General features: G+C 46.8%; 1 pseudogene; it reads right to left on the minus strand.

The window, feature by feature from the left end:
- Positions 1-339: 339 nt before the first annotated feature.
- Positions 340-808, minus strand: LOC144680298 (small ribosomal subunit protein eS17 pseudogene; annotated as a pseudogene).
- Positions 809-11938: the final 11130 nt, after the last annotated feature.

An 11938-nucleotide genomic window follows, 5' to 3' on the forward strand; every position in this document is an offset into this window, starting at 1 on the left:
TGACATGTCCCAGCTCATGTGACACTGTCACATGAGGGGACATGTCTGAATAATTTTTAAAATTCTTTTTTTCAAGTTTTCATAATGAAAATAATCTGCCTTGGGGGATTTCTGCGTTCGTCCGTGTGCATGCACGAAAGAGCGCAGGCCCCGATTCTCCCTCCTCCTCCCGCCCGCACAGGGAGCACTGAGCGCTTCTGGGTGCATGGCCCACCCACGTAAAACGGGGTGCACAACCAATCACAGATGGCGATCGGCTGCGCGCCTGCCTGTGTCTGCTCCCACCCAGCCCACCCGACGAGGAGAAAATTCTCCCCTTGCTCCCTCTTTGAGAAATGATTTTTTTCTTGCTTTTGTCTTTTTTTAATTGTAGAGCATTGTGGTGCAAATAATTTTAGATCCTTGGAGTCCTGAAAGCCATTCCTACTGAAGGCTCTGTGACCTGCAGATTGGACAAGCTGCCAAAGTTCAGCAGCTGAAGCATCTCCTTGGTATCTCAGTCCACCTCAATCATCTCTTGATCCAGAGCGGAAACCTCTGGGACATACTTATCCCTCCTCTCCCGCTCTTCTTCCTGCAGTTTGATAGAGTTGCCTCTGACAGACCCACGCTGAATCTGCTTTATTAAGTGTGTCACATATCCTGCAATTTTGTTGTGAAGTTTCTTGTTGGGGATGATGGCAATCTTCTCGCAGACCCTTTCGTTGGCGTGGAAGTCATTGCCAAGGCGGGCACAGTATTTCTCAATGATCACTCGGGCGGCTTTCTTGACAGTCTTAGTCCTGACACGACCCATCTTGGATTTGACAAGTGCTACAAATGTTCTATTAACTGTCTTGGAATCTCAGCTGCGTTGCAGTTTATTGAAGTTGTGTCAGGCTGAAAAAATTACTACAGTTTGTACAGTTTTGCAGTGAAACACTCAGTAGATAAGTAAGTGTGCTTGCAGTTTTTAATTAATTTACAATTCCTACTGAATAAAATTGACTGTAACATGGATTCAAACAGATGCTTCTTCTCAGCTGTTACAGTGCTATTAGCAGCCACTGTTGAAAACTGTTACAAAAACGTTAATAATGCACCTTACTTATATCTAAACAACCTGGTTCAATTAACAGAAAAATGGATGAATAACTACTGGTAACAGTAAGTCCTGTCAGGGTGGAGGGCCATTGATTGTAATTGGCACAATAAACCTTTTATCAGAGAGGTTTACGTCCCTTATACCCTTTTAATTTCCTAACCACGTATCTGTTGAGCTCCCATATTCAGAATAGCTGCCCTGACCCCAAAAGTTTTTTTATTTTTTTCATGGATGTGGGTGTCACTGGCAAGACCAGTATTTGCTGTCTACCTCTAATTTCCCTTAGAAGGCGGTGGTGGGCTTCCTCCTTGAACCACTGTGGTCCATCTGTTCCCAACAGTGCTGTTAGTGAGGGAGTTCCAGCGACAATGAAAGAGTGGCGATGTAGCCCCAAGTCACAATGGAGTGTGGCTTCAAGGGAAATGTGCAGGTGGCAGTGTTCCCATGCATCTGCTGCCCTTGTCCTTCACGGGTTAGAGCTTATGGCCTGAATCTTTCAGTTGGCGGGTGGGCTTGATAGGAGCAGGTGGGGGCGGTTGCAGAGCTGATCACCACCCACAATCGGCTCCATGCCGCTATTTTACGCGGGGGGGCCAAATAAGGCCCATCCAGCATAAGACACGAGCTATAGTGCTCAGCGCTACCTGTGTGGGCGGGGGAAGGAGAGAGAGTCGGTGCCAGTAGTCTTTCACGATTCAATCTGCAGCTCTGTGCCTCAGGGGGATTGAAGTGGTTTTCATATAAATAAATAAATGGATTGAAAATTTATTTAAACATGTCCCCTCATGTGACTGTGTCACATGGGATGGGACATTTTTATATTTCATAAAATTTTTTAATTTAATTAATAAAAGCTTTAGAAACCTCATCCTGCTGAATGAAGTTTCCTAAATAACGTGAAGGCCGCTTGGCCTTTTCGCCTGCCCACCAACCTTAAGGTTGGACGGGCAGCATTCACAGTTACAATAATCACTTCCTTAATGGCCTTAATAGCCCGTTTAAATATCGGCGGGTGCGCAGCTGACTCCAACACGCGCCCGCCGAATAAAACATCGTGATGATGTCGGGACACACACCCAACGTCATCGCGCGTCATTTTACGTGTCGGCGTGTCGGTTCCGCCCCTGTTTGTAAGGCGCTGTTGAAGGAGGCTTAGCAAGTTGCTACAGTGCATCTTGTACATGGTGCACTGTGCTGCCACCGTGCATCGGTGGTGGAGGAAATGAATGTTTAAGGTGGAAGATGAGGTGTCGATCAAGTGGACTGCTTTGTCCTGAATGGTGTCGAGCTCCTTGAGTGTTGTTGGAGCTGCACTCCAGTAAGTGGAGAGTATTCCATCAGACTCCTGACTTGTGCCTTGCAAATGGTGGACAGACTTTGGGGACACAGGAGATGAGTTACTCACCACAGAATTCCCAGCCTCTGACCTGGTCTTGTAGCTGCCATTTCTATGGCTGTTCCTGTTCAGGTTCTGGACAATGGAAACCCCAGGATGTTTGTGGTGGAGATTTCAGCTTTGGTAGTGCCATTGAATGTCAAAGGGACGTCAATAAATATTCTCATGTTGGAGATGGTCATTGTCTGGCACTTGTGTGGTATGAATGTTACTTGCCACTTATCAACTCAAGCTTAAATGTTTTCCAGGTCTTGCTGTACATGGACACATGTCTGAGGAGTTGCAAAGAGTTCTGAACATTGTGCAATCATCAGCAAACACCCTTAATGATGGAGGGAAGGTCACTGATGATGCAGCTGAAGATGGTTGGGCCTAGGGCATTATCCTGAGGAACTCTTGCAACACTGCCTTGGGACTGAGATGTTTGGCCTCCAACAATTTGTGCTCATCATGACTCCAACCAATGAAGAGTTTTCCCTTTTATTTCTGTTGACTTCATTTGTACTAGTGCTCCTTGATGCCACACTTGGTCAAATGCTGCCTTGATGTCAAGGGCAGTCTCACTTCCCTCATCTCTTGAGTACAGCTCTTTTGTTCATGTTCGGATCAAGGCTGTAATGAGGTCAGGAGCTGAGCAGTCCTGGGTAACCCAGACTGAATATCAGTGAGCAGGTTATTACTGTGTAAGTGCTGCTTGGTAGCACTGTTGATCACATCTTCTATCACTTTGCTGATAATCAAGAGTGGATTGATGGGCTGTAATTGGATGGATAGGAGTTGTCCTGTTTTTTGTGTACAGGACACACCTGGGCAATTTTCCACATAGCCGGGTAGATGCCAGTGTTGTAGCTGTACTGGAACAGCTTGGCTAGGAGCATGGCTAAGTTCTGGAGCACAAATCTTCAGTAGTATTGCCGGAATATTGTCAGGGCCTGTAGCCTTTGCAGTATCCAGTGCCTTCAGCTGTTTCTTGGTATCATGTGAAGTGAATCGATTTGGTTGAAAACTGGCATCTATGATGCTCGGGACCTCCAGAGGAGAATTGTGAGACATTGTACTGCTGTGTTAAGTAACAAATTTGATATAGTAGTAAGATTCAAAAGGATGTCTCAGTACCACATGTGGAATGTAGAAAACATGCAAATTCATGGATTGTATCAATTCATACAATAATTTGAATGTTAAAGAGCATGGAAGAAGATCAGGTAAATACTAGAGAAAGATGCTTGATCCAGCTCCACTGGGAATGTGCTCCATTTGTATTGATTGTTTCTATTCTTGTTGGTTGGGCCGTTAAGTCTCTTGAACTGATAAGTCAGTGAGGCGTGGAAAAGTGGGGGAGTGGGGTGGGGCTTATCAGAGAAAATTCTCCCTTTATGGCCTTGAAAAGTCTCGGTGAACACCCATTACAGTTAAACCCCCTTTGGGATAAAATAGAAAATGCTGGAAGTACTCAGCAGGCCTGGCCCTGGCAGCATCCATGGAGTGAGAAACAGAATTAACGTTTCAGTCATGATGTTTTAATTCTGTATCTCTCTCTCCACAGCTATTACCAGGTCTGCTGACCATTTCCAGCATTTTCGGTTTTTATTTCATATTTCCAGCATCTGTAGTATTTTGCTTTTTGAATCCTGATGAGAGTCTCTTTGAGGCATTCTAAAGGCCCCAAATCTTTACTAAACCAAGGTAATCAAACATGAAGTGGATTGATTACTTTCTCTAGTTGGAGTGTTTCAATGGCAGCCAATGAGTTTACTAAAAAAGGGTTTTCTATTTGGACCTCTGGAAGTCTACTCTTCCATAGAAATGCAGCTCAACTCAAGCTGGGTGCCTCCCACTGATGCCCCTTAGTTCATGGACTCGTCCAGCCACACAAAAAACATTCCTTGTTTGGAATTGGACACAGGGTCTTTGGCCTGGGGATTCACGCTCTCACACTCACACTGGCAATGCAAGACTTCAGGAAGTTTCAGGCCTGAATTTTATTAAGTTCCATCCCAAGTTCACGTAGAAAATACATAATGGAAAGAATTTCAGCAATTCACTCAGTAACATACCTATGTTAGACACAGGCACAAAATTTCAAGCTCCTTAGGTATATGAAAGGAATTGGGCATATTGTATCATTTCCATAAACTACGTGTACAAGCTAGAGAACAAGAAAGCACAAAAGGTAAATGAAAGCCACTCTTGTAATTGTTGGATAGATCCTGTTGGCAAAAATAAACATACAATGATAAATAAAATGGCTAATAACACTGGGTATAGTACAAGATAAAACAATGGAGAGGATCCAGGATGGAACTTGAAAGAGGAAAACAGTCCAGACACAATAATAAACCAGGTATGTTTATTAACAGGGGTGAGATACATACGCAGGGGAGAGGTGGGTGGGGTGGACCCAGAACTTTTCGACATGCTGTGTGTCTTTTGGTGTTGATGGGTTTCCAGCCTCGAAGCCAGCCTTTTCAATGAGCTTGATTTCCCTCACCATAAATACTCACCTTGGACCAGAAGCTTGGCCGGGCCTCCCAGTCTTCTTTCATTTTTAATGGCCATGGATTGTAACGAAATCAACACAATTAATGAAAAAATTAAGATGTTAATTAGCAGTAACAAGCAAATAATTAGACAACCAACTTGGATATAAAAAGTTAGGAACATGGCTGCCAGTATTTGGGTCATTGACAGACTGCCAAGTGTAAACAAGACAGCCTGGAGTCCTCGGGAGCCTTGAAGGCAGCCAACGCGACAATTCCAGCTGCCTTTTCAAACAAGTAAATACCTGAAGTATGTAGCCCACTCAAATTCTAAAATTGATAAGCTTTACTAATAACCTTATTTTTATGAAAGAATAAAAAAAACAATAAAAGCTGGTTTTGAGTTCAGCTAGGATAGTTTTTAAACAGACACCTGGCTTGGGACACTTTAGTCACTCGTAAGTCAGCCATCTTTGCAGACATAGGTTGAGTTGTATTTTATGTAGCCCGTGCAATTTTGCGCTCATTGCACAGGCAAAACGAGCAGGTGGGCAGTCAATCATTTGCTAAACTTCATCCAAGGGCGGGATAAAAAAGATCAGCAGCATTGCCAGTGTGAGTAGTGAGGAGTTTGGGAGGTAGTTTGCTGCTGGTTGCTTGTTGGTATATGGCAGCTTCATCTCTGTTTGGGGCTTCATTCTTAGCATTTCTAGGCTTCATTTCAAGACTTATTGGTGTCTCCAAGGCCCACAGAGGATTCAAATTGTGTGGACCCTTCCAGTTGTCAGACAGCCTTCCCTTACCCTGGTAATGGGGATTGTGTTCTCTGCTGGAGGCACCCCCTCTGAAGAAGAAGAGAGGGGCAGAAGGGAGAGGAGGCCAGGTCTCCCAGTGCAGCTTCCGGGGGAGGGACCTGTGGGAGGAGAGGCACAGGCACAAGGGGTGCAGGGCCAGCAGCAAGTCCAATGCGGAAGGGGCCGCAGAAGACGCCACTATCATGCTGCCAGGGTTTACAGGCGGTGATGCAGCTACCTCAATATGTCCGAGGTGCTATGTCGAAGGAGGCACTGCAGGGAGACTGTGACCTCCATATGTCAGATGATTGGGCTTGAGGTCAGTTCTGACTGTGTGGGTGGACACCCCATGCCAGTGGCTTTGAAGGTCACAGTGGCCCTCAACTTCTATGCCTCTGGTTCTTTCCAGGGGTCAGTGGGGGGTCTATGTCGAGTCTCCCAATCAGCTGTCCACAGTTGCGTCAAGCTGGTGACAGACGCTCTGTTCAGGTGGGTACTGACCTTTATCCTTTACCGTATGGACAAGACTGATCAAGACAGAGGCTTTGCAGCGATTGCTGGGGAACTGCGTCCAGGGTGCAATCAACTGCACAAATGTGGCCATCAAGGCACCAGCAGGTGAGCCGGGAGCCTTTGTCAACAGGAAGGGCTTCCACTCCATGAACGTGTAGATAGTTTGTGACCACAGGATGCAGATTCTGCAAGTCTGTGCAAGGTACCCTAGCAGCTCCCATGACACTTACATCCTGAGACACTCCCAGGTGCCGAAGCTGTTCAGTGCTCCAGTCCGACTGGTTGGATGGCTGCTGGGTGACAAGGGCTATCCTTTGAAAAGGTGGCTCTCCGCCACCCCAGAACAGAGGCAGAGCAGCATTACAATAGGATTCATGCCTCCACAAGGGCGGTTGTAGGCAGGGCCATAGGTCTTCAGAAGATGCACTTCCGATGACTAGATCATTCAGAAGGTACACTACAATAGCTTCCAGAGCGAGTGTCACTGATAGTGGTTGCACGCAGCACTCTCCACAATCTGGCACTAGCAAGGGAGGACCCACTGGAGGAAGGGGATCTTGAGGCAGCTACACAGGTCACAGATAATGAATCCAGTCATGAGTCAGGAGAGGAGTACGGTAAGGAGAATGCTGAGGGCATGGAGGCAGACCTCGGTAACCTCCAGGGAGGCAGGGTCCAGGGATGTCTTGATCCAACGCTCCCTCAGCTAGGCTGCCAAAGATCTGCTTCCACCTCTTGCCAGGGCTGCCGCCTCCATCTCGGATGTCTGAAATGACCCTTTCATTTGCACCCAAAGTCCACTCAATGCCTGTGCAATAAGGTATCCAGCCACTCATGTCCAGCATTATACACTGGTGTACGCTGCGCCAGAAAGAAAAAAGGTGAAACATACTCAGGCCATCAGAACCAAAGCAAATTTAATGTTATTGTCACATTGAAAGCTTAATGACATTACTGTTACTAGTGTTGATATCCACACCAGCAGACATATAAACCAAAAATAAATGCACAGAAGATCACCCGTGAACTGTCCCTCTTGTGCTCATGGTGCTTTTAACATATGTTTGCGAGCGCTGCGTCTTGGTGCCCCCGCCCCCCCCTCACTGGCATCGGCATTGGGGTAGCCTGCTCTCTGCTGTCTTGTTGGCCTTGATGACCCTAACGGTCGTCCTCTGGCCAGTGGAGCCAGTGCTGGCCCCGCCTGGGAGGGAGCGGCCAGTGCCACAGCTGGCATCTCCCCAGTCGCCACAGCCTCATCAGATGTCACAGTCACTGGCAGAGGGGCGGAGGAGCTGCTGCCATTACCTAGAGCACCCTGAGAGGAGCTCGCAGAGACGACAAGCAGCTCTGGACCTCCCTGCTCACCGTTAATGGGCGGGCACCTAACTGGGATACTGGGTACCTCATCCATCTCTCACACTGCCACTGACTACCTAAGGTCATTGCTTGCATGAGGACTTGCAGGGCTGAGCACAACCTCACATTCTGTCCCTGGAGCCGCCTCTCCATGAGAGTCACCACCCTCTCAATGGAGGAGGCAGTGTGCTCGGCCATGAGGGTCAACGCAGTGCTCACTCTCCGCATGGACTCCTCCACAACAGAGAACATGGCACACAGAGCTTCATGGATCTCTTCCAGATCCTCCCGCACATCCAACTGGACATCCAGCATCTGCTTCCTAATGGATGACTCCAAAGACTCATTATTAGCCTTAGAATGAGCATCGTCCTGATCCCCAGCAGTCCTCCTACTGCTGGCACCCTGGGCACTCTCTGCCTCTGCCTGCACCTCAAGTGAGTGTGAAGTGCCCTCACCAATGTGTACCGACATTCTAGCTACTGATCTAATGCCCATCGAGATGCTGGTATTTGCGCTGGTGCCTGCTTCAGAGAGTGGGTGTGACACGGGTGCAAGTCAAGCCCTGTGGCATCAGGGGTGGCCCTTCAGTGTCCAGAGAGCAAGTGCATGCTGGTGAATCTAAGGGAGAAGAAGGACATGTCATTAGTTTAAGTCATCACACTGTCACTGTGCACACCAGGCACTCTGGCAAGACAACGGAGATCTGCATCAAGATGCCATCATCTTTCAATGATCAATGGGGACTCCAGGTTTGAGGCTCCCATCAATGAAGAGACTACAATAGAATGGTTGCACAATCCGAAACTCTCACCTCTGTGCACTCTGCTTTTACCTTTGTCTGGCACCCCCGCCTCCATACCCGGTTGCAGAGGGATTGTGCCGGCTCTCCAGCTCCAGGGCAGCCTGCTCTTACCTGGTGAGCAGCAGCAGGTTGGGCAGACCTCCGCTTGTACATGACCTCCTGGCTCGGTTATGGCTTGTCTTCTCCTGAAAGGTTAGAGGAGCATCGATTAGTCCACTCTCTACCCACAGTGCATTGCAACCTGGTCAACCGCAGGCACACCCGAGTCATGGCCCTCGAGCTGCAAGGCACTCAGTCCAAGCAACCAGGGCTCCCCCCCTTTGCCAGCTCTGGCATCATTGACAGTTGGCACTAAAACTCTAACACCCCTGAGCTCCACAGGAGGATGGCCAGACCTTAACACTCCTGCACACTGACACACACCAACATGGTACTCACCCTTCTTGAGCACAGCAGGTCATTGAACCTCTTCCAGCACTGCATGCATGTGCGCCGCACCACGTCATGGCTGCTCTCCAGCACTGTCCCCTCTTTGTGAGGTGCGGTGGCCTCCTCCTCCCATCTCTGGGGACAAGGGTGTCCCTCCTAGCTGCCACCTCCTCCAGGAGGACCGCGAAGCACTCATCAGAAAAGTGGGGGCCGAGCGCCCACCCAACCGGCCTGGCGTCTCGAGCTGCACTCGACTTCATCACTTTGCTAACGCAGAACAGACATTCCTCCGTAACAGCCTTCCAGGGGCTGCCTGGGCCGTTTTTAAACTGGCTGCCTGGTCGCCATTGGACCCAGCAGCCAACAGGCCCCAGCTCAGCCCTTCACAATCAGTGAGGGGCCACGTTTCACGCTGGGCAGGCCTTAATTGGCCCGCCAGCGTGAAATCGCAGTCGGGGGCCGATTGTGGGCCGCTCCCGGGGCCCAGCGACTGTGTCTGCCTGCCAAACTCAAAAGTCTGCCCTATGTTCCTTTAATACTTGGAAATTTCTCTCTGCTGAGATTCTAAGCTAGCAATAAATCCAAGGGAATAAGTTTACCTTGCCGGAGGGTAAAGATAGTGGAACCATTAACAGGGTTAATTCCTTAGCTTTCAAGTTTTGTGGGAGTTAATTTGCAGAATAATTGTACCAACTTGTAACCTGCTTCTGAAACATGTGTACCGTTCTTTTAGAAATTGCAAAATACACGACATGGCAAACAATGTTACTTGTTGCACATATAGATCAGACTTTGGACCTTGTAGAAAGTCTAATTTATTCCATTAATGAAGAAGACCTTCTCTTGTGAGTGTCACTTAAGAATTGCTTTCTTCAGTAATGAAACAGAATGAGTAATCCTCTATTCTACTTTGTGTCACATATGAATAGAATGTAAAATTATGCTGTCAAATAATACTGAATAATAAATAATTTTACTGCAATTATATTTATCCTCCATTACTCTTTGCTTTTCCATACAATAATTTCCCACATTAGTATACAGACACACTAGGCATTATTACTGCAATTATTGAGGTTCATTAAGTTGAGATGACAATGCTGAGAAATGCAACACTTTTTCATACAGCTTTAGCTGACCATTTGCAGGTTAGATGCATTGGAAACCTTCCCTACTAATGTGTTTTAGCTCCATCTTTTTCTTAAAACAAAACAGCCCCTCTGCTACAGCTTCACTAATCATTCTGATGACTTTCAGAGCAAGAGAACTCATTAGTGTAGAATTATGGGCAGCTTTGTGATGTGCACTTGCAGGTGAATTCAGACTGCTGCAACGCGTTTCAATGAGAACAATTCAGACCTATGGAAGAGAGGAAAACGTCATCCCATTAATCTGCATCTTGTAGATCTCAAAAGGAAATAAAAAATCTTATTTTCCAACTGAGCCACAAGCCCTATATTTAAACAGTAATAAATATAAAACAGAAAATATTTAGCATCCACATGTTTAAAGGCAGTATCAAATATCTCAGGCCCACTTTACTCATATTACCTTTGTCTGTTAGTTTTTGCTAGTTTAGGCAATTTATTTTATTTTTTACTATCATGACTAATGGTCAAAAATGCAAAAGTACATTGCACTTTTTAATTGCCTTCTGCGGCACACTGTGTTCTTGTCACCTTCATCACTGTTAGTAAATTAAAACTTTTGGATGTTCTGTTGTACAAGTAGTTAAGAGAATGGCTGGATTTTGCAGTCAGCAGTGAAGGATCAGTGCTTCCCACTCCTCAGGCTAACAAATGCCCAAAGATTTTCCACCTGCTTTTGAGGTAATTAGTGAGGCGTTTCAGCTCGGCACCCTCTTCAGGGAATCTGTGGCACGTGTGAACAACCAATTAAGTCTCACTGTAATACGTTGAGGCTGGAGTCTGGTGAGATGTTAAAACTTTAAAAATCACAAATTCAAACCCAATCTGTCTCCAATCGTCCCTTTTCCTGGTTTAACAGAGGTGGGACAAAAGTCAGACAACCAAAGGTCAGACAACCAAATCGCTCCCAGGAGGCATTTTAAACATGTTACTGATGCTGGTAGCATCTGGTTTAACCTGCTTTACACATTTTACAAGTGAAGGCCTTGTGGTGCAATGGATAGTGTCCCTGCCTCTGAGCCAGAAGCTCCAGGTTCCACCACAGGACTTGATGATCAAGGAAGGTGCGTTCATAATGCAGTCAGAGGTTACCCAACCCAATCCTTCCAACAAAGGCCAATGGCAGGCGGTAAGAGTGGGAGAGATTCCTGGTCAGCCAAGTAGTGGTAAAAAAGTTAGAGCCTCTGCCATTACTAACCATAGCTCCAGACTACAAAGTGCATGTTGCCACAGCATCTCAGACTTCCTGAGTGAACTGTAACACACCATCACGACAGATGTTACAACGGGAAAGCTTCCCAGGCCTCAAGAAACCAAATATCTGAAGGAAGGCAGGCAAGGACAAATTTGGGGAGAAGCTAAGTCCTTCCCACTGCTCCCCTGCCAAGAGCTACCCCCACCATCAGACACTCCCCACATACAACAATCACACCCACTCTCCCCTTGGTCTGGGATTGGACTGCTTCACACACCACCCTCCATGCTCCCACCAGTAACAGCAGGTGATGCAGCTGTGTCTATGGTTCCTCTGGCATCTTCCCCGCTTGACTGGAGGCCATGCCTATCAATCAGGCTGACTTCTGCCGGGGAACCTGCCCAAGCAAAATTAGGCAGCATGTGGGGAAAACCGAACTGCCAGGATTTCTGACAGATACTCTGCCCCTTGCCGATGTAGCGTTGCCTGCCAGGATTGGAGTTGCAGTGTCCAAACCAGAAAGTAGAAATAAGGATATTTAGTTCATTGTAAAACCATGTCCTCAATGTGAAATAATAGGAGGGAAATAAAAATGGGATTAAGAGAAGAAGGGAGAAAAAAGAAAAACTACAAAAAATATGTTAATTTTTAATTTTATTCAAATCTCCAAGAAAAATTATATTTGGAAGGGATGAGACTCCACACATATAAAATTAAGATTTTAATTCCAGAGAGGTT

This window comes from Cetorhinus maximus, chromosome 5 (assembly GCF_964194155.1).
Source record: "Cetorhinus maximus chromosome 5, sCetMax3.hap1.1, whole genome shotgun sequence".
In the NCBI taxonomy this organism is placed as follows: Eukaryota; Metazoa; Chordata; class Chondrichthyes; order Lamniformes; family Cetorhinidae; genus Cetorhinus; species Cetorhinus maximus.